At 48.7% G+C, this 26,975-nt stretch overlaps 1 protein-coding gene across 3 annotated transcripts in view; it reads left to right on the top strand.

The window, feature by feature from the left end:
- Positions 1-26,975, top strand: part of plcd1a (phospholipase C, delta 1a) — a 173,268-nt gene that overhangs the window by 61,405 nt on the left and 84,888 nt on the right. The gene's annotated exons all lie outside the window — the stretch shown is intronic.

Raw genomic sequence — 26,975 nt, 5'->3', positions numbered from 1 at the left:
GTGGGGTTAGTAGGTGTGTGGTAGGTGTGGTGGTAGGTGTGGTGGTAGGTGTGGGGTTAGGTGTGTGGTGGTAGGTGTGGGGGTAGGTGTGGTTGTAGGTGTGATTGCAGGTGTGGTGTTAGGTGTGGGGTTAGGTGTGGTTGTAGGTGTGATTGCAGGTGTGGTGTTAGGTGTGGGGTTAGGTGTGGTTGTAGGTGTGATTGCAGGTGTGGTGTTAGGTGTGATTGTGGGTGTGATTGCAGGTGTGATTGTAGGTGTGGTGTTAGGTGGACATCCTAATGGGTCGCCGGTTGTCGGTAGCTTGACATCAACAAGGCAATATGTTGTCTGTAGCTTGTTGTAGACATTGTCATAGGGGGTGGCCCAGTCACCGGGTTTATCGGCTACCTGCTACGACTGTGACAGTCGCCAGAGGTCGCCGAAAATAATCGCATAAGTGGGACAGGCCCTTTAGTTCTTCGTCCCTGGTGAGTTGAGATTGGATATTTGGGAGGTTCCGTCAGAATAAGGTGATCAATAACCGTGGTTAAGAAAAGACACAGCGCAGGAGTAACTCAGCGGGTCAGGCAGCATCTCTGGAGAAAAAGGAAAAGGTGACGTTTCGGGTCGGGACCGTTCTTCAGACATCTATCTCTCTATCTTCGATGTAAACCAGCATCTGCAGTTCTTTCCCACATGAGTAGCTCCAGCACTTTGACTTTTTTTTCTGTATAGCAGCATCTGCAGTTCCTTGCGTCGTAATAACTGCGGTGCCTTTTATTATTTGCACAATCTGTACCTCAGTGAAGGGAATGATTGGGGTTAGACCCAAAATGCTGGAGTAACTCAGCGGGACAGGCAGCATCTCTGGAGAGAAGGAATGGGTGAAGTTTTGGGTCGAGACCCTTCTTCAGACCCATGATTGGGGCACCTTGAATAAGGCCTCGGATAATGTCTAACTTGTGGGTGTTATTGGAGCTGTACTCGCCCAGGCAAGTACAGCACATTCCATCGCATTCCTGACTCGTGCCTTGTGGACAACAGACTGGGGAAATAGCGCGTGTAGTTGCTGATAGTTTTTGGATTGGAGTTAGCATTAAAACCTTTGACGATCTTGACAACCCACTGGTCCCAGCCTCATCAACGCACGAGTCAAAGCAAAGCCAGTGGGACGTTTCAATGGCTAAGGACATCCCAGATTCCTGCTTGTCAGGCAGTGGAGCTGGTCTTAAAGCGCTGATAGTTTTGTAACTCGGAGAATGTGGCAGGCCGTTTAAGGCAGCCCGCTAATCCGGTTTACCTGGCATTGATTAATGGGCGAATGTTGGCCAGAAGAATGCAGAGAAATGCCTCTGTGCATGCTTTGGATTGCACGAACCGATTACGACTATGTTTTTTTTTCCCTCTGAATGTGGGTAAAGTGTGGGATTAGATAGATAGATTGTCTCCTCTAGCCTTGGTTCTACCAATCACCCCCACCCTCTACCAATCACCCCCACCCTCTACCAATCACCCCCCACGCCCTCGCCTGTATCCACCTATCACTTGCCAGGTATTTCTCCCCCCCCCACCTATCTTTTCCAGCATCCTCCCACCATCCCTACTCCATCAAACCAGTTACCTCCACATTCATCCCCTCCACAAATGCTGCCTCCGCCCACTGAGTTCCTCCAACATTTTGTGTCCTTCGTTTGTATAAATCAGCATCTTGCAACTCCTTCCAGTGCTTCAATGTTTTTCTCGTTCGAGATTCCAGCATCTGCAGTCGTTCATGTTTAGTTTCAGAGCAGGAAAACATGCTCTCTGGCCCACCGAGCCCACGCCGACCATCGATCCACCCGTCCACACTCATTCCACACAATCCCACGTTTGCATCCACTCCTCACGCACAGATGACAATTGGCTGAGTGCCAACTAACATAGAAACATAGACAATAGGTGCAGGAGGAGGCCATCCGGCCCTTCGAGCCAGCACCGCCATTCATTGCGATCATGGCTGATCATCCCCAATCAATAACCCGTGCCTGCCTTCTCCACATACCCCTTGATTCCACTAGCTCTATCTAACTCTCTCTTAAATCCATCCAGTGACTTGGCCTCCACTGCCCTCTGTGGCAGGGAATTCCATAAATTCACAACTCTCTGGGTGAAAACATATTTTTCTCACCTCAGTCTTAAATGGCCTCCCCTTTATTCTAAGTCTGTGGCCCCTGGTTCTGGACTCGCCCAACATTGGGAACATTTTTCCTGCATCCAAACCATTTCCTCCATACCTCCACGTCTCCGGGAATGTGGGAGGAAACGTAGGTTCACGAGATTGATCCCTGGGATGGCGGGACTGCCATATGAGGAAAGATTGAAAAGACTAGGCTTGTATTCACTGGTGTTTAGAAGGATGAGGGGGAATCTTATAGAAACATATAAAATTATAAAAGGACTGGACAAGCTAGATGCAGGAAAGATGTTCCCAATGTTGGGCGAGTCCAGAACCAGGGGTCACGGTCTTAGAATAAAAGGGAGGCCATTCTTATAGAAATGTGCAAAATTCTTAAGGGGTTGAACAGGCTAGATGCAGGAAGATTGTTCCCGATGTTGGGGAAGTCCAGAACTAGGGGTCACAGTTTAAGGATAAGGGGGAAGTATTTTAGGACCGAGATGAGAAAAACATTTTTCACACAGAGAGTGGTGAATCTCTGGAACTCTCTGCCACAGAAGGTAGTTGAGGCCAGTTCATTGGCTATATTTAAGAGAGAGTTAGATGTGGCCCTTGTGGCTAAAGGGATCAGAGGGTATGGAGAGAAGGCAGGTACAGAATACTGAGTTGGATGATCAGCCATGATCATATTGAATGCCAGTGCAGGCTCGAAGGGCCGAATGGCCTACTCCTGCACCTATTTTCTGTGTTTCTATGATCACTTAAATCCATCCAGTGATTTGGCCTCCACGGCCCTCTGTGGCAGGGAATTCCACAAATTGAGGTAGGTACTGTCATTTAAGAGACATAGAAACATAGAAACATAGAAATTAGGTGCAGGAGTAGGCCATTCGGCCCTTCGAGCCTGCACCGTCATTCAATATGATCATGGCTGATCATCCAACTCAGTATCCCGTACCCGCCTTCTCTCCATTCCCTCTGATCCCCTTAGCCACAAGGGCCACATCTACTCCCTCTTAAATATAGCCAATGAACTGGCCTCGACTCCCTCCGTGGCAGAGAGTTCCAGAGATTCACCACTCTCTGTGTGAAAAAAGTTCTTCTCATCTCGGTTTTAAAGGATTTCCCCCTGATCCTTAAGCTGTGACCCCTTGTCCTGGACTTCCCCAACATCGGGAGCAAACTTCCTGCATCTAGCCTGTCCAACCCCTTAAGAATTTTGTAAGTTTCTATAAGATCCCCCCCTCAATCTCCTAAATTTTAGAGAGTATAAACCAAGTCTATCCAGTCTTTCTTCATAAGACAGTCCTGACATCCCAGGAATCAGTCTGGTGAACCTTCTCTGCACTCCCTCTATGGCAATCATGTCCTTCCTCAGATTTGGAGACCAAAAGTGTACGCAATACTCCAGGTTTGGACAGGCACATGGATAGGATGGTTTAGAGGGATATGGGCCAAATGTGGGCAGGTGGGACTAGTGTAGACGTGGCATGTTGGTTGGCGTGGGCAAGTTGGGCCGAAGGGCCAGTTCCCGTGTTGTGTGGCTCTATGACTCTGCTGTAGGAGTGGTGTTGAAATGCAGCTCCAGACCGTCGGGTGACACAGACAATTTAAAAGATGTCTTCACTAACTAACCTGCACAGAGGAGCAAAGGTGGTTTCCTGCTCTGTCACATCTTAATCTAACCGAACACACCCCTGTTTACACAGCCGTACCTTGTGATTGCAAACCAAGTGCCTGCTCGTAAACATCAGCCCATTAAACAATAGTCCTTTGAAGGCTGGTTCTTGCTTATGTCGATGGTTTGTGAGAGATACAGCGTGAGAGGAAACAGGCCCTTCAGCCCACCGGGTGCATGCCCACCATCGATCATCTGCACACCGGTTCTATGTTCTCCCACTTTTGCATCCGACACACTAGGGGCAACTTACTGACGTCCATTTAACCGACCAACCTGCACGTTGTTGTGATGGGGGATGAAACCAGAGCACCCAGAGAAAGCCCATAAGGTCGCAAGGACAACTTGCAAACTCCACACAAAGAGCGCCCCTGGTGTGGATCGAACCCGGGGAATCTGCTACGCTGTGTTGATGCCTGCAGCGTGCTGCCAGGGGTGGTGGTGGTGGAGGCAGGTGCAATAGTGGTGTTGAAGAGGCTCTACCACTGTGCCGCCCATTTGACTGGCATAGATTTGGTTTGGCATAGATACTGTAGACCAGTGATTCCCAACCTGGGGCCACATGGCAAGTTTCAGGGGGGGGCCACAGAAATATTTTGGGATTTAGGGGGCCACAGGTTCAATGAAGGGGGCCACAGAGCTACCACCCTGTTGCCTCCTAAATATCAGTTCTAATAAATTTAAATCTATGTAGTTGAAATATTTGTGATGTTTGTGGAATGGAATAAAAGAGAAATAAGTGCAATTAATAGACACTGATATTTTTATGGAAGGTATTATAATATTGAAGTACTTTTTTTTCCGCTAATAATGTCGGGGGGGGGGGGGGGGGCACAGAAAAATTAAAAGATCCCAACGGGGCCATGAGCTAAAAAAGGTTGGGAACCACTGGGGCAACCTTTTTTTTTCAGGGTAGAAATGTCAAAGACGCGAGGGCACAGCCTCAGGGTGAGAGGGCCAAACTTGAATGGAGATGTATAATAATAATAATAATAATAATTTTATTTATAGAGCACTTTAAAAACAAACATAGCTGCAACAAAGTGCTGTACATCACTAATCATTGACAAAAAGTTAATACACACCAAAAAATAACAATCAAAAGAAATAGTAGGAAAAGACATGTAAAATAAAGAAACATCAAAAACACCACAAACAGAAGCAAAGCATGGTCAAAAGCCAGGGAGTACAAATGTGTTTTGTATGGGGCAAGTTATTTTACACAGAGGGTGGTGGGGGGCCAGGGGTGGCGGTGGAGGCTGATACGATAGTGGTGTTGAAGAGGCTTTCAGATGAGCAGGTGGAGACGGAGGGATCATGGATCACGTGCAGACAGAGGAGATTAGTTTCTCTCGGCATCATGCTGGGCATGGCCATTGTGGGCCACAGCTCTTGCTCCAGTGCTATAGTGTGCGCTATGTTCTACGAGTGCACTCGCAGCGGTAGAGTTGCTGCCTCACAGCGCCAGAGACCCACATTGATCCTGACCACGGGTGCTGTCTGTGCGGAGTTTGCACCTCTCCCTCTCACCCCGTAGGTTTCCTCCGGGTGCTCCGGTTTCCTTCCACACTCCAGCGACGTGTAGGTTTGTAGCTTAATTGCCTCTAGTGTGTGGGGTGATCATTGGTCGGCACGGACTCGGTGGGCTGAAGGACCTGTGCATGTCTAAACTAAAGTCCTCGGCAGGTTACTGCCATTAGATTGCGTGGTTGAAATATTTGCTGCAAGAGGACTATAATACTTTGAAATGCATTGTTCTAAAGTAACCGCAGCCAGCGATCTGTATTTTAAGTGTAGTTGCTCTGGCTGAAGATGCTGCCTGCACACGCAGTTGTACGCAGACAGCTGATGGTGTGGGTTTAGTATCATCACATGTACTGAGGCAGAGTGAACAACTTTGTTTCACAGGCTGGGCAAACAGATATACCATAAGTCCAGAACACGGGGTCACAGTTTAAGGATAAGGGGGAATCTTTTAGGACCGAGATGAGGAAAACATTTTTCACACAGACAGTGGTGAATCTGTGGAATTCTCTGCCACAGGTGGTAGTTGAGGCCACAGTTCATTGGCTATATTTAAGAGGGAGTTAGATGTGGCCCTTGTGGCTAAAGGGATCAGGGGATATGGAGAGAAGGCAGGGATGGGATACTGAGTTGGATGATCAGCCATGATCATATTGAATGGCGGTGCAGGCTCGAAGGGCCGAATGGCCTACTCCTGCACCTATTGTCTATGTTTCTATGTTTCTACGTTTCTAAGTACATTCAACATACAATCAAGTCAAACTCCAGTACAGCAGGCAGAGCAAAGGGGAAGATACAGAGTGCAGAATATAGTCCTCAGCATTGTAGCGCATCAGTTCCACAGACAAAGTCCAATGTCCGCAATGGGGTAGAGATGAATCGGACAGTACCCTAGCTTCTGGAAGGGCCATTCAGAAGCCTGATAACAGAGGGGAATCAGCTGTTCCTGAGTGTGGTGGTGCGTGCTTTTCAAGCTTCTGCACCTTCCCCAAAAGAAGTCCCAATGATCCAGGAACTTGAATCCCTGCCCTCTGCACCAGTCTTTCAGCCACGCATTTATCCTCCACCTCGCTCCATTCCTACTCTCACTGTCGCGTGGCACAGGCAGTAATCCTGATATTGTTACCTTTTTGGTCCTTTTTTTTAACTCTCCTCCCAACTCCCTAAATCCTCCCTTCAGGACCTCTTCCCTTTTTTTTCCTATGTCATTGGTACCTATATGTACCACGACCTCAGGCTCCTCTCCCTCTGATTTAAGGATATCTTGGATGCGTTGAGACACGTCCGAGACCTTGGCACCAGGGAGGCAGACCACCATCCTGGTCTCCCGACTGTGTCCACAGAATCGCCTATCCGACCCCCTAACAATAGAGTCCCCAATTACTATTGCCCTCTTTTTTTCCCTAGCTTTTGGAGCAACAGGGCCGGTCTCTGTGCTGGAGGCCCGCCGCTGTCACTACCCCCGGGTAGGCTGTCACCCCTATCCGTACTCAAACAAGAGTACATATTTGCGAGGTGTACCGACATTGGAGTACTCACTCGTTCCTGCCTCTGCCCCTTGCCCTTCCTTAACGTGACCCACATGTCTCTCTCCCGTGGTTTTGGAGTGACCACCTCTCTATAACTCCCCTCTATGACCTCCTCACTCTCCCTGATCAGAGCGAGGTCATCGAGCTGCTGCTCCAGGATCCTAATACGGTCCCTTAGGAGCCCCATCTCGCTGCACCTGGTGCAGATGTGGACGTCCGGAGGGCCATCCATCACCATGACCTCCCACATCTGACATCCAGAACAGTATACTGCTCTGACTGTCATTCTCCCGCCTTACCCTGGATCTGATACCAGTATAATACAATAGAAACTGCTGGGAGAAATCAGCAGGTATCTGACTCACAACAGCTGCTCCCTCGTGACCTTTAAACTGCACCTTTATTATATAAACAAAAAGCACTGTACCTGTAGCCCACTGTACCCGTAGCCCACTGTACCTTAACTAAAGCACTGTACCTTTAACCCACTGTACCCTTGGCCCACTGTACCTTTAGCCCACTGTATCCTTAGCTCACTGTACCTTTACTAAAGCACTGTACCTTTAACCCACTGTACCCTTAGCTCACTGTACCTTTACTAAAGCACTGCCCCTTTAACCCACTGTACCTTAACTAAAGCACTGCCCCTTTAGCCCACTGTACCTTAACTAAAGCACTGCCCCTTTAGCCTACTGTACCTTAACTAAAGCACTGCCCCTTTAGCCCACTGTACCTTAACTAAAGCACTGCCCCTTTAGCCCACTGTACCTTAACTAAAGCACTGCCCCTTTAGCCTACTGTACCTTTACTAAAGCACTGCCCCTTTAGCCCACTGTACCTTAACTAAAGCACTGCCCCTTTAGCCTACTGTACCTTTACTAAAGCACTGCCCCTTTAACCAGAAAGCACAAATGCTAACCTGATGTTGCACCCAATCAGCTGCTTCCTCTAGTCTGCTTCCACCAATCAGCGGCTTCCACCAGAACCCTCACTATGGAGTGTGGAACGTTACGGATTTTGGTAAAAGCCCTGACCCTCCTCCACTGCTCACCAACGGTCCTGGGCCTCTGTGAAAACAAGCCCCGCGCCCGATTTATATACTCACCGCCCTGACCCTCCTCCACTGCTCACCAACGGTCCTGGGCCTCTGTGAAAACAAGCCCCGCGCCCGATTTATATACTTCCTTCTAAACTCCAGCGAATACAAGCCTAGTCTTTTCAAATCTTTCCTCATATGACAGTCCCACCATCCCAGGGATCAATCTCATGAACCTACGCTGCATTGCCTCAATCACAAGGATGTCCTTCCTCAGATTAGGAGACCAAAACTGGACACAATATGGCTGACCCACACGTCCAGGGGAAGGTGGCGGGTGGAGGCCCCACAGCAGCCTGGGGCTCGCCTGGAACGGGCACCGCTCATAACAACTAGAGCCTGTACTGGACTCGGGAAATGGTGCCAAAACATGGCATGTCTTTCATGTGGGACCAGTGGACTATTTCTGTACAGTTTGCTAATTGGGGATGTGCTTACAGCCGGCATGGCAATATTCTATTGGACTGTTTGTAAGAAAATAACTTCACTGTGCGTTTGCACGTCGCACATGTGACAATAAAGGCACCATTGAAGCTGCTGGATGATTTAATAGTAATGTTTAAAATGACAAAATCACGAGTTGGAGGAGGGCACACGGGACATTGATATTGTTGCAGTCACGGGAATGTGGACGAAGGAAGGAAGGGCAGGACCGACATGTCGCTCAATGTCTCCGTGTGTTCCAGGTATTTCAGGTGTGAACAAGTTGGTGCAAAAGGGGAGAGGGGGTGTTGGACCACTGCTCATGGAGAACATGGCAGCAAGACTTGGGGGGTGGGGGGGATATGCTGGAGAGATCAGCCAATGATAATAGACAATAGGTGCAGGAGTAGGCCATTTGGCCCTTCGAGCCAGCACCGCCATTCAATGCGATCATGGCTGATCATCCCCAATCAGTACCCCGTTCCTGCCTTCTCCCCATATCCCCTGACTCCACTATTTTTAAGAGCCCTATCTACCTCTCTCTCAAAAGCATCCAGAGAACCTGCCTCCACCACCCTCTGAGGCAGAGAATTCTACAGGCTCGCCACTCTCTGTGAGAAAAAGTGTTTCCTCGTCTCCGTTCTAAATGGCTTACTCATTATTCTTAAACTGTGGCCCCTGGTTCTGGACTCCCCCAACATCGGGAACATGTTTCCTGCCTCTAGAGTGTCCAAGCCCTTAACAATCTTATATGTTTCAATGAGATACCCTCTCATCCTTCTAAACTCCAGAGTGTACAAGCCCAGCTGCTCCATTCTCTCAGCATATGACAGTCCCGCCATCCCGGGAATTAACCTTGTAAACCTACGCTGCACTCCCTCAATGGCAAGAATGTCCTTCCTCAAATTAGGTGTCAGAAGAGTGTGGCTACTGTGATGGGTTCACACTAGTATAGTGCTAGTATACGGGGAATCACTGGTCGGCATGGGCCCAGTGCCCCGAACGTCCCATTCCCGTGCGGTATCTCTAAATTAAACTCAACAGAGTGTTTAAGAAGGAACTGCAGATGCTGGAAAATCGAAGGTAGACAAACGTACTGGAGAAACTCAGCGGGTGCAGCAGCATCTATGGAGCGAAGGAAATAGGCGACGTTTCAGGCCGAAACCCTTCTGCAGGGTTGTAGTAGTGGGGGATTTTAACTTCCCCAATATTGAATGGAATTGGCTTGTTGCGATTCCTCCCCGTCCATCTGGCGTAGGCGAGGAGGCATTTGTTTCTAATGGAGCTGAGATGTGGAGGAATTATAGAGCCACATGGCACGGAAACAGGCCCTTCGGCCCAACCCCTCTCTGCTGACCAAACTGCTCCATCTAAAAGTATTGTCCTCCACATCTACACCTTTCCTATCCACATTACCTGTCTTTTAGATGCTGTCACCAACCTCCCCAGTTCCATACACTCATCACCTTCTGAGTGAAAAAGTTACCCTTCAGTTTCCTATTAAACCTTTTCCCCTCTTACATAGAAGCATAGAAAATAGGTGCAGGAGGAGGCCATTCGGCCCTTTGAGCCAGCACCGCCATTCATTGTGATCATGGCTGATCGTCCCCAATCAATAACCCGTGCCTGCCTTCTCCCCATATCCCTTGATTCCACCAGCCCCTAGAGCTCTATCTAACTCTCTCTTAAATCCATCCAGTGATTTGGCCTCCACTGCCCTCTGTGGCAGGGAATTCCACCTACCTGACACCTACACCCTTTGGTTCTTTATTTTTGTAGCCTGGGTTAAACACTGTGCATTCATCTTATCTATAGCAAGCTTTTATTTTCCTGAAGCAGTATGTAAAGGTCTCGGGCTCTTGTTTTGAGCTAGCCTCCCAACATCGCCAGTTGGTGCACCACCTCCATGGACATTAAGGTCACCAATCCTACCCAAACCCACTCTGCTCTCTCCACGTTCCCTGAGGTCCTAAGCAGAAGTACAGGGGCATGTGTTGGTACACTGCATAGCAGATGCCTGCAACGCGCTGCCAGGAGTGGTGGTGGAGGCAGGTACAATAGAGGTGTTTAAGAGGCTTCTAGATGGGCTCGGATATGGTGGCATATAGATTATGAACAGGACGATGAGATTCATTTAACCTGCCATGGTGTGTGGGCCAAAGGGACTGTTCCTGTCCCGTACTGTTCAATGTTCTATGGATCATGCAGGTGGAGCAGGTCACCTTGGTATCATGTCCGGCACAGATATTGTGGGCCAAAGGGCCTCGTCCAGTGCTGCACTGTTCTATGTACCCGCCAGTATTAGGGAGGGCCTCACTAGAGCCTATCTAAGGAAATGATGATGGACAAGTGATAGGAGTGTCTGTACAGGAACCCTTTGGGAGCAGTGATCTATTGTTCAGCTAGTGTAAAAAATAGTCATGGAAAAAGATGTTGGTCTTCACGATAGGGCTGGAAATGGGGTGGGGGGCTGATTTTGATAGTGTAAGAGGCCCTGCTGGAAGTGGATTGGCAAAAGAGTATCTGATAAATACTGAACAACCATTCTTCAGATCAATCAATCAATGGAGCGTTACCTGTCACGTGCAGCTGTGCGGTTAAATTATTTTTGCGTATATTACACGTGCGGGCGCCGCCATTTTTGCCGCCATTATACAAAGTCCAAAGTGCGGTCGGCCCGCGTGCTCGATGTACTGGAGCAGCTAGCCGCGAGCCGACGTCCCTCTCCTCTCCTCCTCTCCTCTCCTCCTCTCCCCATCTTTGTGTCCCAGGGGCGCCTCCTGCAGCCGGCGCTGGAAGCATTACCCTCCCACCCAGCCCTTGCTCCTCACGCCCAACGTCTCCAGCTCCCGCCCGGCTATGCTGTCCAACCAGCCCCCGGGCGGGTCCTTGTTTGAAGGGGGAAATGGAGGTGGGGGAAAGAAACCTGGGAGGACAGTCACGGTGGCGCAGCGGTAGAGTTGCTGCCTTCCAGCGAAAGCAGCGCAAGTGACCTGGGTTCAATCCCGACTAAGGGCGCTCGCTGTCTCTACGGAGATCGCAGAAGAGTGGCACGGTGGCGCAGCGGTAGAGTTGTTGCTTTACAGTGCCACAGACCCAGGTTCAATCCAGACTGCTCAGAGTTTGCACGTTTGTATGTATATATATCTGGAGTAGCTCAGTGGGACAGGCAGCATCTCCGGAGAGAAGGTATGGGTGACGTTTCGGGTCGAGACCCTTCTTCAAACTTCTTCAAGTCAGAAGAAGGGTCTTTTTTTTTCTTTTTTTTTTTAAATATTTTATTTGACCCGAAATGTCGCCCATTCCTTCTCTCCGGTGATGCTGCCTGTCCCACTGAGTTACTCCAGCATTTTGTGTCTACCTTCGATTTAAACCAGCATCTGCAGTTATTTCCTACATATATATATATATATATATCTGTGTGTGTCTCGCATGCTCACAGACACACCTACATATATACATACATACATATATATGTATATATATTTATATATATTCAGCTGCAAGTAAGAATGATATATGTATGTACAGTATGTGTGTGTGTGTGTGTATATATATAGACACATACAGACAATATCAACAAATGAACAATAATAATACAAAGTAAAAAATAATGCCTTTGTCTGTGTGGTTCAGAGCTCCGCTATAAGAGCTTTGGTTCAGAGCCCATTTGGAGGTTGTAGTGTTTAATAGCCTGATGGCTGTAGGGAAGAAGCTGCTCCTGAACCAGTTTCCAGGCTCATTTTCCTCCTTCCCGGTGGCAGGAGTGAAATGAGGGTGGAGAAAATGAGAGGATCTGCGAGGAAAGTCTTTCACACCCAGGTTTGTAGGCTAATTGGCTTTGCGTGAATGTAAATTGTCCCCAGTGTGTGTAGGATAGTGTTAGTGTGTGGGGATCGCTGGTCGGTGCGGACTTGGTGGGCCGAAGGGCCTGTTTCTGCGCTGTATCTCTAAACTAAACTAAACTAATCTCAAGCGGACCTTACTTCGGTTTTGTACTGTTATGATCTGGTTACCTGGTATCACTGATTATCATATTTTGCTAATGGGCCTGTAAAGCCAGCAACATAAGAATGTTGTTGTTCCCTGGTGGATACATATGACAATTAAGCACTCTTGACCCTTTAGATTAGTTTAGAGATACATCGTGGAAACAGGCCCTTCGGCCCACCGAGTCCGTGCCGACCAGCGATCCCTGCACATTAACACTATCCTACACACACTAGGGACCATTTTTACATCTACCAAGCCAATTAACCTGCAAACCTGCACGTCTTTGGAGTGCGGGAGGAAACCGAAGATCTCGGAGAAAACCCATGCGGTCACGGGGAGAACGTGCAAACTCCGTACAGACAGCACCCGTAGTCAGGATCGAACCCGGGTGTCTGGTGCTGCAAGCGCTGTCAAGCTGCAACTCTACCGCTGCGCCACAGCGGGCACCTTTGATAAGCAAAGGGGGCTTAATGCAGGCAAATGGAGTTACTGTGGACAGACATCGTGGTCAGCATGGATGACGTGGGCTGAAGGGCCACATTTCTGTGCTGCACAACACTACAAGTGGACAAAGATTCTTTTTCGGCAACTGAAGATGGATAAGAGACTCATACAGAAGAGGGGTCCCAACTCGAAACATCTCCCATCCTCTTTCACCAGAGATGCTGGCTGACCCACTGAGTTACCCAGCACTTTGTGTCTATCTTCCATACAGTGTAAAATGGTGCGTAAAACGTGGCCAATAGCTGGTGATAACATTGAAAGAACGAGGCAGGATTGCTGGCAACAGTTCAGACTAGGTTCGATATGCAGTTGACAGAAAGGCAGATAAACGCATGTGGGAACACAGAGGGTGCGTGGGATTTCGTCTGCTGGGCGAGTTATCTTATTCCGTCTCATCATTTTGGTGCCATTCCTTGTACACCGGCATCTGGAGTTGTTTCCTGCACTCCTTGTAAACCACCACTTTCCTGGAGATATTATAGTCTGTGGAGACACAGTGGCTCGCCTTTTATCTGGGAGGCAATAACTGTTGGACTGCAATGTCCCATTGACAGCTAGGTCATTTACCCTGTACACTAAGGGGCCATTCACAGAGGGCCAGTTAACCTACAAACCTGCACGTGTTTGGGATGCGGGATGAAACCAGAGCACCCGGAGGAAACTCACCCAGTCACGGGGAAAAGGTGCAAACTCCACGCAGACAGCAGGCAACTGTGGTCAGGATTGAATCGGGCTCAGGTTTAGAATTGTCACATGTACCGATACTATAACATATATACATTGACCCGTGTACTGAGGTACATGGTTTGTTTTGTTATTGAAACAGATCTGATTGTATCTATGTATACTCAAATCAAATGCAAGTACAATGGTATGTTAGCATTCATAGCAAAAGGATTTGAGTATAGGATCAGGGAGGTTCTACTGCAGTTGTACAGGGCCTTGGTGAGACCACACCTGGAGTATTGCGTACAGTTTTGGTCTCCTAATCTGAGGAAAGACATTCTTGCCATAGAGGGAGTACAGAGAAGGTTCACCAGACTGATTCCTGAGATGTCAGGACTTTCATATGAAGAAAGACTGGATGGACTCGGCTTGTACACGCTAGAATTTAGAAGATTGAGGGGGAGATCTTATAGAAACTTACAAAATTCTTAAGGGGTTGGACAGGCTAGATGCAGGAAGATTGTTCCCGATGTTGGGGAAGTAAAAACAAGGGGTCACAGCTTAAGGATAAGGGGGAAGTCTTTTAGGACCGAGATGAGAAAACCATTTTTTTCACACAGAGAGTGGTGAATCTCTAGAATTCTCTGCCACAGAAGGTAGTTGAGGCCAGTTCATTGGCTATATTTAAGAGGAAGTTAGATGTGGCCCTTGTGGCTAAAGGGATCAGGGGGTATGGAGAGAAGGCAGGTACAGGATACTGAGTTGGATGATCAGCCATGATCATATTGAATGGCGGTGCAGGCTCTGCAGTGCAGGCTCTGCAGTGCAGAAGATACAGAGTGCAGAATATAGTTCTCAGCATTGTAGCGCATCAGTTCCACAGACAAAGTCCAATGTCCGCAATGGGGTAGAGGTGAATCGGACAGTGCCCTAGCTTGTGGAAGGGCCGTACAGAAGCCTGATAACACAGGGGAAGAAGCTGTCCCTGAGTCTGGTGGTGCGCGCTTTCAAGCTTCTGTACCTTCTGTGTAGGAAGAAACTGCAGGTGCTGATTTATAGCGAGGATAGACACAAAATGCTGGAGTAACTCAGCGGGACAGGCAGCATCCCTGGAGAGAAGGAATAGGTGACGTATCGGGTGGAGGCCCTTCTTCAGACTTTCTGTCGGGACGGACGCGGGGACATAAAGGAATGACTGGGGTGGGACGAGCCTCTGATTATGTTGGCTGCTGCTTTGCTGAGGCAGCGTGCAGTGCAGACGGGGGGTTCTGGTCTGTGTGATGGTCTGGGCTCCATCAACAACTCTCTGCAGCGAGGAGGTTTGGCGCCAGCACGCTGCCCAACAACTGGTGATGGGATTCTGTGAACCGCAGCAGGCCTGGATATTGGTGGCAACCTTGAGAAGCGTGTACCATTAAGATGGGAAACTGCTGAGTCCACACCAGCACCAACGCCATTCTCACTTGTCACGTTGTCTTTCTTCCTTTCTGTTTTCTGCAGTCTCATTTCAAAACAATTCTGATTCCATTATATTTATAACGTTCATTTTCCACGTCAACTTCAGATGGGAACAGGACGTTACAAACTTTCCGCGGTGTATGTTGCAATGGTGTGTTAGTTCTCTGCACTGCGGGTGGAGGGGGGAGGTGGGGAGGGAACGGCTGTTATCCTGACTGCTTTAACACTCTGACTTAACAAGGTGACCTGACTGTTTATCCGGCTGCTTTCTGTCAGGGACTGTCACTGAGTGAGTCATAGAGTGATACAGTGCGGAAACAGGCCCTTCAGCCCAACTTGCCCACACTGGCCAGCTACAACACTAGTCCCACCTGCCTGCACTTGGTCCATATCCCTCCAAACCTGTCCTATCCATCTACCTGTCTAACTGTTTCTTAAACGCTGGGATAGTCCCAGCCTCAACTACCTCCTCTAACAGCTTGTTCCACACACCCACCACCCTCTGTGTGAAAATGTTACCCCTCAGATTCCTATTAAATCCTTTCCCCTTCACCTTGAACCTCGATTCCCCTACTCTGGGCAAAAGACTCGGTGCATCTACCCGATCTATTCCTCTCATGATTTTATACACCTCTATAAGATCACCCCTCATCCTCCTGCACTCCAGGGAATAGAGTCCCAGCCTGCTCAACCTCTCCCTATAGCTCACACCCTCCAGTCCTGGCAACATCCTCGTAAATCTTCTCTGAACCCTTTCCAGCTTGACAACATCTTTCCTATAACACGGTGCCCAGAACTGAACACAATACTCTAAATGCGGTCTCACCAACGTCTTATACAACTGCAACATGACCTCCCAACTTCTAAACTCAATACTCTGACTGATGAAGGCCAATGTGCCAAAAGCCTTTTTGACCACCTTATCTACCTGCGACTCCACCTTCAAGGAACCATGCACCTGTACTCCTAGATCCCTCTGCTCTACAACACTCCCCAGAGGCCAACCATTCACTGTGTAGGTCCTGCCCTTGTTAGACTTCCCAAAATGCAACACCTCACATTTCTCTGTATTAAATTCCATCAACCATTCCTCAGCCCACCTGGCCAATCGATCAAGATTCTGCTGCAATCTTTCACAACCATCTTCACTATCTGCAAAACCACCCACTTTTGTATCATCAGCAAACTTGCTAATCTTGCCCTGTATGTTCTCATCCAAATCATTGATGTAGATGACAAACAGTAACGGGCCCAGCACTGAACCCTGAGGCACACCACTAGTCACAGGCCTCCAGTCCGAGAAGCAACCTTCCACCATCACCCTCTGCTTCCTTCCATGAAACCAATTTTCTATCCATTCAGCTATCTCTCCTTGGATCCCATGTGATCTAACCTTCCAGAGCAGCCAACCATGCGGAACCTTGTCGAATGCCTTACTGAAGTCCATGTACACAACATCTACAGCTCTGCCCTCATCAACCTTTTTGGTTACGTCTTCAAAAAAAATCTTGTGAGACACGACCTCCCATGTACAAAACTACGCTGACTATCCCTAATCAGCCCTTGCCCATCCAAATGCCTGTGTATCCTATCCCTCAGAATACTCTCCAGTAACTTTCCATCTACAGAGGTTTAGCTCACCAGCCTATAGTTCCCAGCATTTTCCCTGCAGCCCTTCTTGAATAGAACCACAACATTTGCCACCCTCCAGTCTTCCGGCACCTCTCCTGTATTTAAGGCCGACTCATAAATTTCAACCAGGGCTCCCACAATTTCATCTCCAGTTTCACACAATGTCCTCAGATATATCTGATTAGGCCCTGGAGATTTGTCTACCTTCATACACGACAGTACCTTCAGTACTTCGTCGATGGTAGCACTGACTGTTCTCAAGACACTTCCATTGACTGCTCCAAGTTCCTCCGTCCTACTATCTTTTTCCTCAGTAAATACAGAGGAGAAATACTCATTGAGGACCTTGCCCATCTCCTGTGGCTCCACACAGAGGTGACCACTTTGATTCCTGAGAGGTCCCACTATCTCTCTAGTTACCATTTCCCCCCTTATGTATTGATAAAATCTCTTGGCATTGTCCTTAATGCTACCCGCCAGAGCTATCTCCTGGCCCCTTTTTGCCCTCTGATTTCCTTTTTCAGTTTACTCCTTGGTTCCCGAAACTCCTCCAGGGATGCACTTGATCCCAGCAGCCTATACCTGTTCCATGCATCCTTCTTGTTTTTGACCAATGCCTCAATTTCCCTCGTCAGCCAAGCTTCCTTACGTTTGCCTGCTTTGCCCTTCACTCTAACGGGGACGTTGACATCCTGAGCTTTCTTCAGTACATCCCATTTGGCTGATGTTCCTTTCCCATCTAATAACCTGCTCCAGTCAACTTGAGCGAGACCTTCTCTCATACCCTCAACGTTGGCCTTACCCCAGTTGAGCATTTTAACACGTGGACCCTCTCCGTCCCTATCCATAACTATCTTAAACCTAATCGAACTGTGGTCACTGGACCCAAATGGCTCCTCCACACACACTTCATTAACTTGCCTTTCCCAATTTCCCAATACTAGATCCAGTGTTGCCCTCTCACATGTGGGGGCCTCTACATACTGCTTGAGAAAACTCTCCTGAACACTTTGGAGGAATTGCACCCCATCTAAACCTTCACGCTATGATTTTCCCAGCCAATATTTGGAAAGTTAAAACCCGTGCATCCGGGATAGGCCGTGAGCCGGGCTTGGACAGGTGCCAGAGAGTCCTGGGATATTCCTTTCCGGCAAGATGGTCAGCGTTAGAGCAGCTACCTCACAGCGCCAGAGACACAAGTTCAAATGGATAGGACAGGTTTGGGGGGATATGGGCCAAATGCTGGCAGGTGGGACCAGTGTAGTTGGCTGGTGTGGGCAAGTTGGGCCGAAGGGCCTGTTTCCACGCTGTATCACTCTGTGACTTTGTCAGCACCAGTCGGCGTTCCCACGGTAACCATTTAGCCGTGTTTGGGTGTCGTTCGAGGTTTAATCGTCTGGTTAGTAAGCAGGTTGATAAGATTACAATGAGGTGGGCCTATCAGTAATTCAGTGGACATAGTGTTGGTTGACTTGCCAGTCTCACAGTATCCAGTGTTGGAGTTTGATCGGAATGCAGCACCTGGGGAATTCACATTGAAGAAATCAAGTTCAAGTTGGAATTTGCCAAAAATAAACTTGTCTAAGTAACAGTAAACATCAAGCTACCAGATTGTTGTGAAAAGCCACATATCCGATCTGGCCTACATGTGGTTTTAAGCTACCAAAGGGTTTGCCTCTTAACTGGCTTAGAGTCATACAGCACGGAAACAGGCCCTTCGGCCCAACTCCTCCATGCCAACCTACATGTCCACCTGAGGTAGTCCTGTTTGGTTGCGTTTTGCCCAATATCGCTCGAAACCTTCCAGTGTGAAGAAGGGTCTCGACTCGAAACGTCACCTATTCCTTTTCTCCAGAGATGCTGCCTGACCCGCTGAGTTACTCCAGCTTTTTGTGTCTACCTTTCCTATCCACATATCTATCCAAGTGCCATTTAAACATTGTGATTGTTACCGCCTCTACCATATCCTCTGGCAGCTCTTACCGTGGACCCGCCACCCCATGAAAGAGAAGGTCCTCTCTCCATAAACCTACTTTAACTCTGGTTCCTTACTCTTGGAAAAAGTACTGTGACTATCCAGCTGACCTGATCAGGTTTTACAATTATTTGTGTCCTGTGTACCAATGAAAAGTGAGAAGCTTTGCCGTCCAAACAGATCAGATATACCTGCACATAAATACAATCAGTTCAGACTCAGGTACAAACGATAGATCAAAGGGGAAGATACAGAGTGCAGAATATCATTCTGCAGCGCATGAGTTCCAGAGACAAAGTCCAATGTCCGCAATGGGGTCGAGGTGAATTGGACAGTGCCCTAGCTTATGGGAGGGCCGTTCAGAAGCACGATAACAGAGGGGAAGAAGCTGTTCCTGAGTCTGGTGGTGCGCTCTTTCAAGCTTTTGTACCTTCTGCCGGACGGGAGCGGGGAGGAGAAGGAATGACCGGGGTGGGACAAGTCTTTGATTGTGTTGGTGGCTTTTCCAAGGCAGCGTGAAGTGTAGATGGAGTCGATGGTGGGGAAGTCAAGAATAACCCCAGGAAAGAGTGGTTTAACCCATGATGAGCGTTTGTCGGCACTGGGCCTGTACTCGCTGGAGTTTAGAAGTGTGAGGGGGGGACCTCATTGAAACGTACCGAATAGCGAAAGACCTGGATAGAGTGGATGTGGAGAGGATGTTTCCACTAGTGGGAGTCCTAGAGATCATAGCCTCGGAATTAAAGCACGTTCTACCAAGAAGGAGAAGAGGAGAAATGTATTTAGTCAGAGGGTGGTGAATCTGTGGAATTCCTTGCCCTCTGACAAAATACATTTCTCCTCATCTCCTTCTTAGGGGGCCAAGTCAGTGTATATTTTTAAGGCAGAGATAGATAGATTCTTGACTAATGCAGGTGACTGAGGTTATGGGGTGAATGGGGTTTGGAGGAAGAGATAGATCAGTCATGACGGAGTAGACTAGATGGGCCAAACGGCCTAATTCTGTTCCTATTCCTTATGACCCTGTGACCTCATGAGTCTGGTGTGTGTGGTGGACTGGGCTACGTCCACAAGTCTCTGCTGTTTCTGGCTGTCTTGGGCAGAGGAAGCTGGCTGTCCCTTGGGCAATGTGAGGCTCATGTAAATGAGTGAACGGATGGAAGAATTTGCGAGTTGTAATTGTCATGTACACTGGGACTAGAACAATGAAAATCTTACTTTCTGAGCTGTCCCATGGTACGAGTTCATTCCAAGAGTTCTCCCCGAGTTTGCCCTGATTCCAACTCGGAGATTTACGGTAATGGCCACTCGTCGGTACTCGGGGCTCTCGTGGACATTTCTCAACATGTTGAAAAATCTCCACGAGTCTTCCCGTGCTTACCCTGCCGTTAGCGAGTCTTCCCGAGTACCTGCCGTTAGCGTTACGAGCCGCTAAGAGACGTCCCCGAGCTCCGACGTACCCGCTACGTTCATTCTCCGTGCTTACCACGAGTTTGATTGTTTTAAAGCTCTAGAGAGCTCTTGGAATGAACTCGTACTGTGGGACAGGGCTACTAGAGTAACATTAGAAGAGGCAACAGCAGAGGTGCAGCTGGTAGTGCTGCTGCATCACAGCGCCAGAGACCTCGGGGGCTGACGGTGTGGGGTTTCCACGTTCCCGTCCTGTAATTGCGTGGGTTTCCTCCGTCCGGCTGCTCCGGTTTCCTCCCACGTCCCAGAGATGTGCGGGTTTGTAGGTGAATCAGACTCGGTAAATTGCCCCCAGCGTGCAGGGAGTGGATGAGAAAGTGGGATAACATGGAACTAGCGTGAGCAGGTGATCGCTGGTCAGCATAAACGCTATGAAATAACGTCTTTGGTATTTCCAGCTGGCCGTAGCAAAGAAACATTTTTAGCTGTTACTAGACCAAGTGCAGACCCGTTGGGTCTGCTCCCCCAATGGTGTGATCCCCCAACCCAATATTCCACCAGGCACCCGTCTCCTCCAATGGAACTGAAGCCGTTCCCAAATGTAAGATTCCAGCACTCACCTGCCTGCTGCAGCAGTGAAAAGTTCAGAGTGTTCCTGTCTTGCAACTTTGTTTCGAAGTGTGTTGGAAGCTAATAGGAAGGAGCAGCTGCCAACAAATCAAAAGGCAGAAAGGCATCCAGACGGCAGCCGGTCGAATGGCACGAGTTTTATATATTAATAGATAGATAGATAGATAGATAGATAGATAGATAGATAGATAGATAGATAGATAGATAGATAAAGAACTTTGTACTCTCAGCATCGGGCAAGGGTCTTTGAATAGGAGAAACAGCGTTTAAAGTCGGTTCCCTTTCATCCTGTAGTGTGTGTGGGCACTTGGTAGTGGGAATCTCATTTACAATGGGGCAGAGTTTCCTCGCCCCACCATGTCCCACAACCAGTTCTTGCTCTCAGTCTCCGACAGTGGGAATCGGCAGCAGGGACAGTGGCTATTGCCGTTCCCCAGCCGCGCTGGACAAGGTTGGGCCGGGCGGCCATCTTGGGCCACTGAGCGAGGTCCCACTACACTCTCAGTGACGGGGCTCCAGCATTCGGACCCAGCGCCCCGGCGGTGGTGTCAATGGAGGGACCAAGCCTGACTCGCTCATAGACACAGCGTGCTGGAGTAACTCAGCGGGTCAGGCAGCATCTCTGGACAAAAAGGGATGGGTGACGTTTCTGGTCAGGACCCAAAGAGTCAACCGCCCTTCTTCTCCAGAGATGCTGCCTGTCCCGCTGAGTTACTCCAGCACTCTGTGTCTATCTTTGGTATAAACCAGCATCTGCAGTTCTGAACCATCGTCTGAAGAAGGGTCTCGAACCGAAACGTCACCCATTCCTTCTCTCCAGAGATGCGGCCTGTCCCGCTGAGTTACTCCAGCACGCTGTGTCTATCTGCAGTTCCTCGTTTGGACACTCGGTTAGAGTGGACATTCGGCAATAACGGAAACCATTCACAAGTTCATCAGTTTTTGGAGAAGAATTCAGCCATCGTGTCAGCTCTTTAGCCCCCCTATCGTCCATTATAACAAGCGTTTATTGTATTTAAGAAATACCTGGAATAGAACGGAAATTGGCCAAGAAAATGTCTGAAAATTCCCAATGAATGCGCATTCTGTTGCTAAGTAAAATCTCCCAAGGAAACTCATCCACGGCCAATGAAAGAGGTTAAATATAGTACCAGAGTAAAAGAGAAGACTGTTGCCAGGAAGTTAGTGAGCCTGAGACTGAAACATCAAATTGATAAAGTCTGAGAAGATAAATTAGGAGAGTAAAGGGGCAACAGACATGATTATTTGTGGAGGTTGCATGTAAAAGGAGTGACAACAATAAAACACATGGACACAATGACTAGAAATAATGATAATGAAACGGCAAAAGCCATTCAAAAATCAACATATCAATCAGCACATTTTATATAGAGATACAGCATGGAAACAGGCCCTTCAGCCCACCGGGTCCACACCGACCAGGATTGACCCGTACACCAGTTCTATACTACAAGCAAGGGATCATTTATAGAAGCCAACTAACCTACAAACCTGCACATTTTGTTTAGATTGGAGATACTGGGTGGGAACAAGCCCTTCGGCCCATCGAGTCCTCGCTGACCAGAGATCCCCTCACACTAGCTCATCCCTTTTTGTCCAGAGATCCTGCCTGACCCGCTGAGTTACTCCAGCATGCATTCCTGCTTTTTTTAAATCAGCACCACCATATATTAGTTGTAAAATCCTATGCATGGAATCATAGTTCTATGGCACACAAAAAAAGGCCCTTTGTCCCAACTCTTCCATGCTGGCCAAGATACCTGTAAACATTGATCCATTTGTCTCCATGGATAGTTTGGTCCATATCCCTCAGAGACCTTTCTAGAGTGGATGTGGAGATGATGTTACCAGTAGTGGGAGAGTCTAGGTCCAGAGGGCACAACCTCAGAATAAAAGGGCGTACCTTCATGATGGAGATGAGGAGGAATTACAATAGACAATAGACAATAGGTGCAGGAGGAGGCCATTCGGCCCTTCGAGCCAGCACCGCCATTCAATGTGATCATGGCTGTTCGTCCCCAGTCAGTGCCCCGTTCCTGCCTTCTCCCCATATTCCCTGACTCCGCTATTTTTAAGAGCCCTATCTAGCTCTCTCTTGAAAGCATCCAGAGAACCTGCCTCCACCGCCCTCTGAGCAGAGAATTTCTTTAGATAGAGGGGGGGGGGGGGTAAATCTGTGGAATTCATTGCCACAGACGGCTCTGGAGGCTGTCATTGGGAATTTTTAAAGCAGAAAATAGTTATAGTTTAGTCAAGGAATACAGCGTAGAAACAGGCCCTTCGGCCCACCCTGCGATCCCCGTAAACTAGCACTATCCCTCCCACCAGAGACAATTCATAATCTTTACCAAACGCCAATTAAACTACAAACTTGCACGTCTTTGGAGTGTGGGAGGAAACTTACACAATTCTTAAGGGGTTGGACAGGCTAGATGCAGGAAGATTATTCCCAATGTTGGGGAAGTCCAGAACAAGGGGTCACAGTTTAAGGATAAGGGGGAAATATTTTAGGACCAAGATGAGAAGAACTTTTTTCACACATAGAGTGTGGTGAATCTGTGGAATTCTCTGCTACAGAAGGTAGTTGAGGCCACACAGTTCATTGGCTATATTTAAGAGGGAGTTAGATGTGGCCCTTGTGGCTAAAGGGATCAGGGGGTATGGAGAGAAGGCAGGTACGGGATACTGAGTTGGATGATCAGCCATGATCACATTGAATGGCGGTGCAGGCTCGAAGGGCCGAATGGCCTCTACTCCTGCACCTATTGTCTGTGTTTCTATGTTTCTCTGAAACCGGAGCACCCGGAGAAAGCCCACGCGTTAATTACATCTTTCCTCTAGCTGGGTGACCAGAACCGTACAAAATACATCAAGTGTGGTCTCACCAACATTTTATAGCGATGTGACGGAAGTCGTAGGAACGAACTACGGATGCTGGTTAAAATCGAAGGCAGTAGACACAAAATGCTGGAGTAACTCAGCGGGTCAGGCAGTATCTGTGGAGAACATGGATAGGTGACGTTTCACACAGTGCTGGAGTAACTCAGCGGGTCAGGCAACATCTCTGGAGAACATGGATAGGTGACGTTTCACACAGTGCTGGAGTAACTCAGCGGGTCAGGCAACATCTCTGGAGAACATGGATAGGTGACGTTTCACAGAGTGCTGGAGTAACTCAGCGGGTCAGGCAGCATCTGTGGAGAACATGGATAGGTGACGTTTCAGGTAGTGGCCCTTCTTCAGATGAAATGTAAAGCTGGAGGGTGGGATATAGTTGAATGAATGAATGATTATTGTCATTGTAGTAGGAAGAGGATGCTTGCTATTATACTCTCTATATTTGCTTCATTTTTCTCATCTGATTCACTACAATTTTGGGTCCCAATCACTTGCCGGTCTAGTTTAAACCCTCCTATGCGTGATTGCATCTTTCCCATGCACAAGTTGCTCCAAGCATTGCACGAGCAACAATTTGTACAACTGCGACCCCTCTACCCAAAGCCTCGATCAATGCTAGCAAGCATACCATACGCCTTCTTCCCCACAGATAGACACAGAGTGCTGGAGTAACTCAGCGGCTCAGGCAGCATCTCTGGAGAAAAGGAATCGGTGACGTTTTGGGTCGACTCCAGTGGACCCAAAGTCTTCAGTAGAGAAGACATGCTGGGTTGCACCAACATTTTGTGTCTATCTCCGATGTAAACCAGCATCTGCAGTTCCTTCCTACGCCTTCTTATCCGCGTTTAGGGAACGGCGAACAAGTGCTGTCTGATTAGTAACTCTTCCCAGGTCCCTGCGAATCACTAGCTTGGTTTAACTTCTCAAAATTATCACTTTCCACTTGTCTGGGTTAAATTCCGCCAGCCACTCTCTTCCCCACTTCCCCAAATGATTCCAGATGTAGGAGATTTAAATCTGTGTCTCCTACATTTTGTTTTGGAGACCTCTGGGTTGTTTTCTCTGGGGGAGACATGAATGAATGAATGAATACGTTTATTGGCCAAGTATTCACATACAAGGAATTTGCCTTGGTGCTCCGCCCGCAAGTGACATCGACATTCAGCGACAATTAGGAATGACACATAAAACATTAAAACGTTAATAATAAAACATTATGGTGGAATTCTCTGCCTCAGAGGTCGGTGGAGGCCGGTTCTCTGGATGCTTTCAAGAGAGAGCTAGATAGGGCTCTTAAAAATAGTGTAGTCAGGGGATATGGGGAGAAGGCAGGAACGGGGTACTGATCGGGGATGATCAGCCATGATCACATTGAATGGTGGTGCTGACTCGAAGGGCCGAATGGCCTACTCCTGCACTTATTGCCTATTGTCTATTGTCTATTATTGATTAAACATGTGAATTAAATAAAACACCAGAGCAAAAGGAGGCTACAGATTTTTGGTTATTGAATAGAGCTCCTACTCGTGGAGTAGCACATGATAGAAGTATATACGATTACGAGAGGCATAGATAGGGTAGACAGTCAAGACCTTATTCCCTCCAGGGTGGAAATGTCAAAGACTAGCGGGCATAACATTCAGGTAAAAGGGACAAAGTTTAAAGGGTGTGTGTGGTGCGTTTTGTTTTTTTACACAGTGGCTGATAGGTGCCAGGGGTTGTGGTGGAGGCAGATATGATAGTGGACTTTAAGAGGCTTTTAGAAGAGGTTTTTTAAAAGCTCGCACCACACATCTCCTTTACGGGCGTGTCCCACTTGGCGATTTTTTGAGGCAACTGCGGGCGACTGCCATAGTCGCAGCAGGTCGCCGAACAACCTGCGACTGCACCTCCTCAAGATACGCCCATTGGCGTCAAACCCACTGTTGCAGAAAATGGTTGATAATTTAGCGGCGATCAGAAAGACGCTACGACTTTTTGCGCGGCTGAGGAGGCGACTCCCCGCGACCACCGGCGAACATGTGGCGGCAAACCTAGTCGCCTGTAGCTGCCTAAAAAAACCGCCCAAGTGGGACTTTGTCCCTTTTACCTGAAAGCTACGCCCCTACATCTTTGGAGTGTGGGAGGAAACCGGAGCACCCGGTGAAATCCCATGCCGTCACTGGGAGAAGGTGCAAACTCTGTACAGACAGTGCCCGTAGTCAGGATGGAACCTGGATCTCTGGTGCATAGAGCAAGCAGCTCTACCCGCTGCGCCACCTGGTTCCGTGCCACCTGTTTTACATAACAGTAGTGCTGGAAGCTGCACCTTTGGAGAACATGGGTAGGTGACGTTTCAGGGTCAGGTAAAGGAGGGTCCTGACCTGAAGCGCCATTTCTCCACGTTCTTCACAGATGCTGCCTGACTCAAATGGTTGACTAGGCTGCGGGCTTCTCCACCATCTCCCGTATTCTTCCAGTATATTTGTTTTAGCTTAGTTTATTGTCACGTGTACCAAGATACAGTGAAAAGCTGGTTGGTTGCATGCCATCCAGTCTGCGGAAAGACTGTACGCGATTACAATCCAGTCCTCCACTGTGTACAGATACAGTATCAAGGGGATAATGTTTAGTGCAGGATAATGTCCGATTAAAGATAGTCCAGGGGTGTCCAATGAGGTGGATGGTAGATCATGAAACGCTGGAGTGACACAGTGGGACCGGAGCACACGGAGAACGGAGACGAGGAAACACTTTTTCTCACCGAGAGCGGTGAGTCTGTGGAATTCTCTGCCTCAGAGGGCGGTGGAGGCAGGTTCTCTGGATGCTTTCAAGAGAGAGCTAGATAGGGCTCTTAAAGATAGCGGAGTCAGGGGATATGGGGAGAAGGCAGGAACGGGGTACTGATTGTGGATGATCAGCCATGATCACATTGAATGGCGGTGCTGGCTCGAAGGGCCGAATGGCCTACTCCTGCACCTGTTGTCTGTTGTCTATTGTTTATTGTCACACTCCAGATGCCCCCTCCCCGTCCCGTCTCACACCCCCCCCCCCCCCGTCTCACAAAGCCCCAAGCCCAGATTGAGTCCCTGTTGGGCGGGAGAGGGGGGGCAACGTTTGCCTCCTGGATGCTGGTGTAGTGGGGTGGGGTGGGGTGGGGTGCGGTGGGGTGTGACACGCAGCTCTGAGACCCTTTTCCCTTGGGCAGGCAGGCAGCCAGGTGTCTGACCGATGGACATCCTCGCCATCAGCATTCTGCTGGTCCTCAGCCTGACGCTGGGCGGAGGTTCCGTGGCCTTTGGCTGGTGGGCTTTCCAGAAGTACGTCCGGAAGCGACGCGGCAGCGGCAGCAGCGGCAGCGGCAGCGGCGGCAGCACCGGAGGCGGCGAGGGGACGGAGGGACCCGGAACCAACTCGGCCCCGCC

This window comes from Leucoraja erinacea, chromosome 2 (genome assembly GCF_028641065.1).
Source record: "Leucoraja erinacea ecotype New England chromosome 2, Leri_hhj_1, whole genome shotgun sequence".
NCBI lineage: Eukaryota > Metazoa > Chordata > Chondrichthyes > Rajiformes > Rajidae > Leucoraja > Leucoraja erinaceus.
The sequence above is the reverse complement of the archived record's forward strand: the minus strand, read 5'-3'. Positions and strand labels throughout refer to the sequence as shown.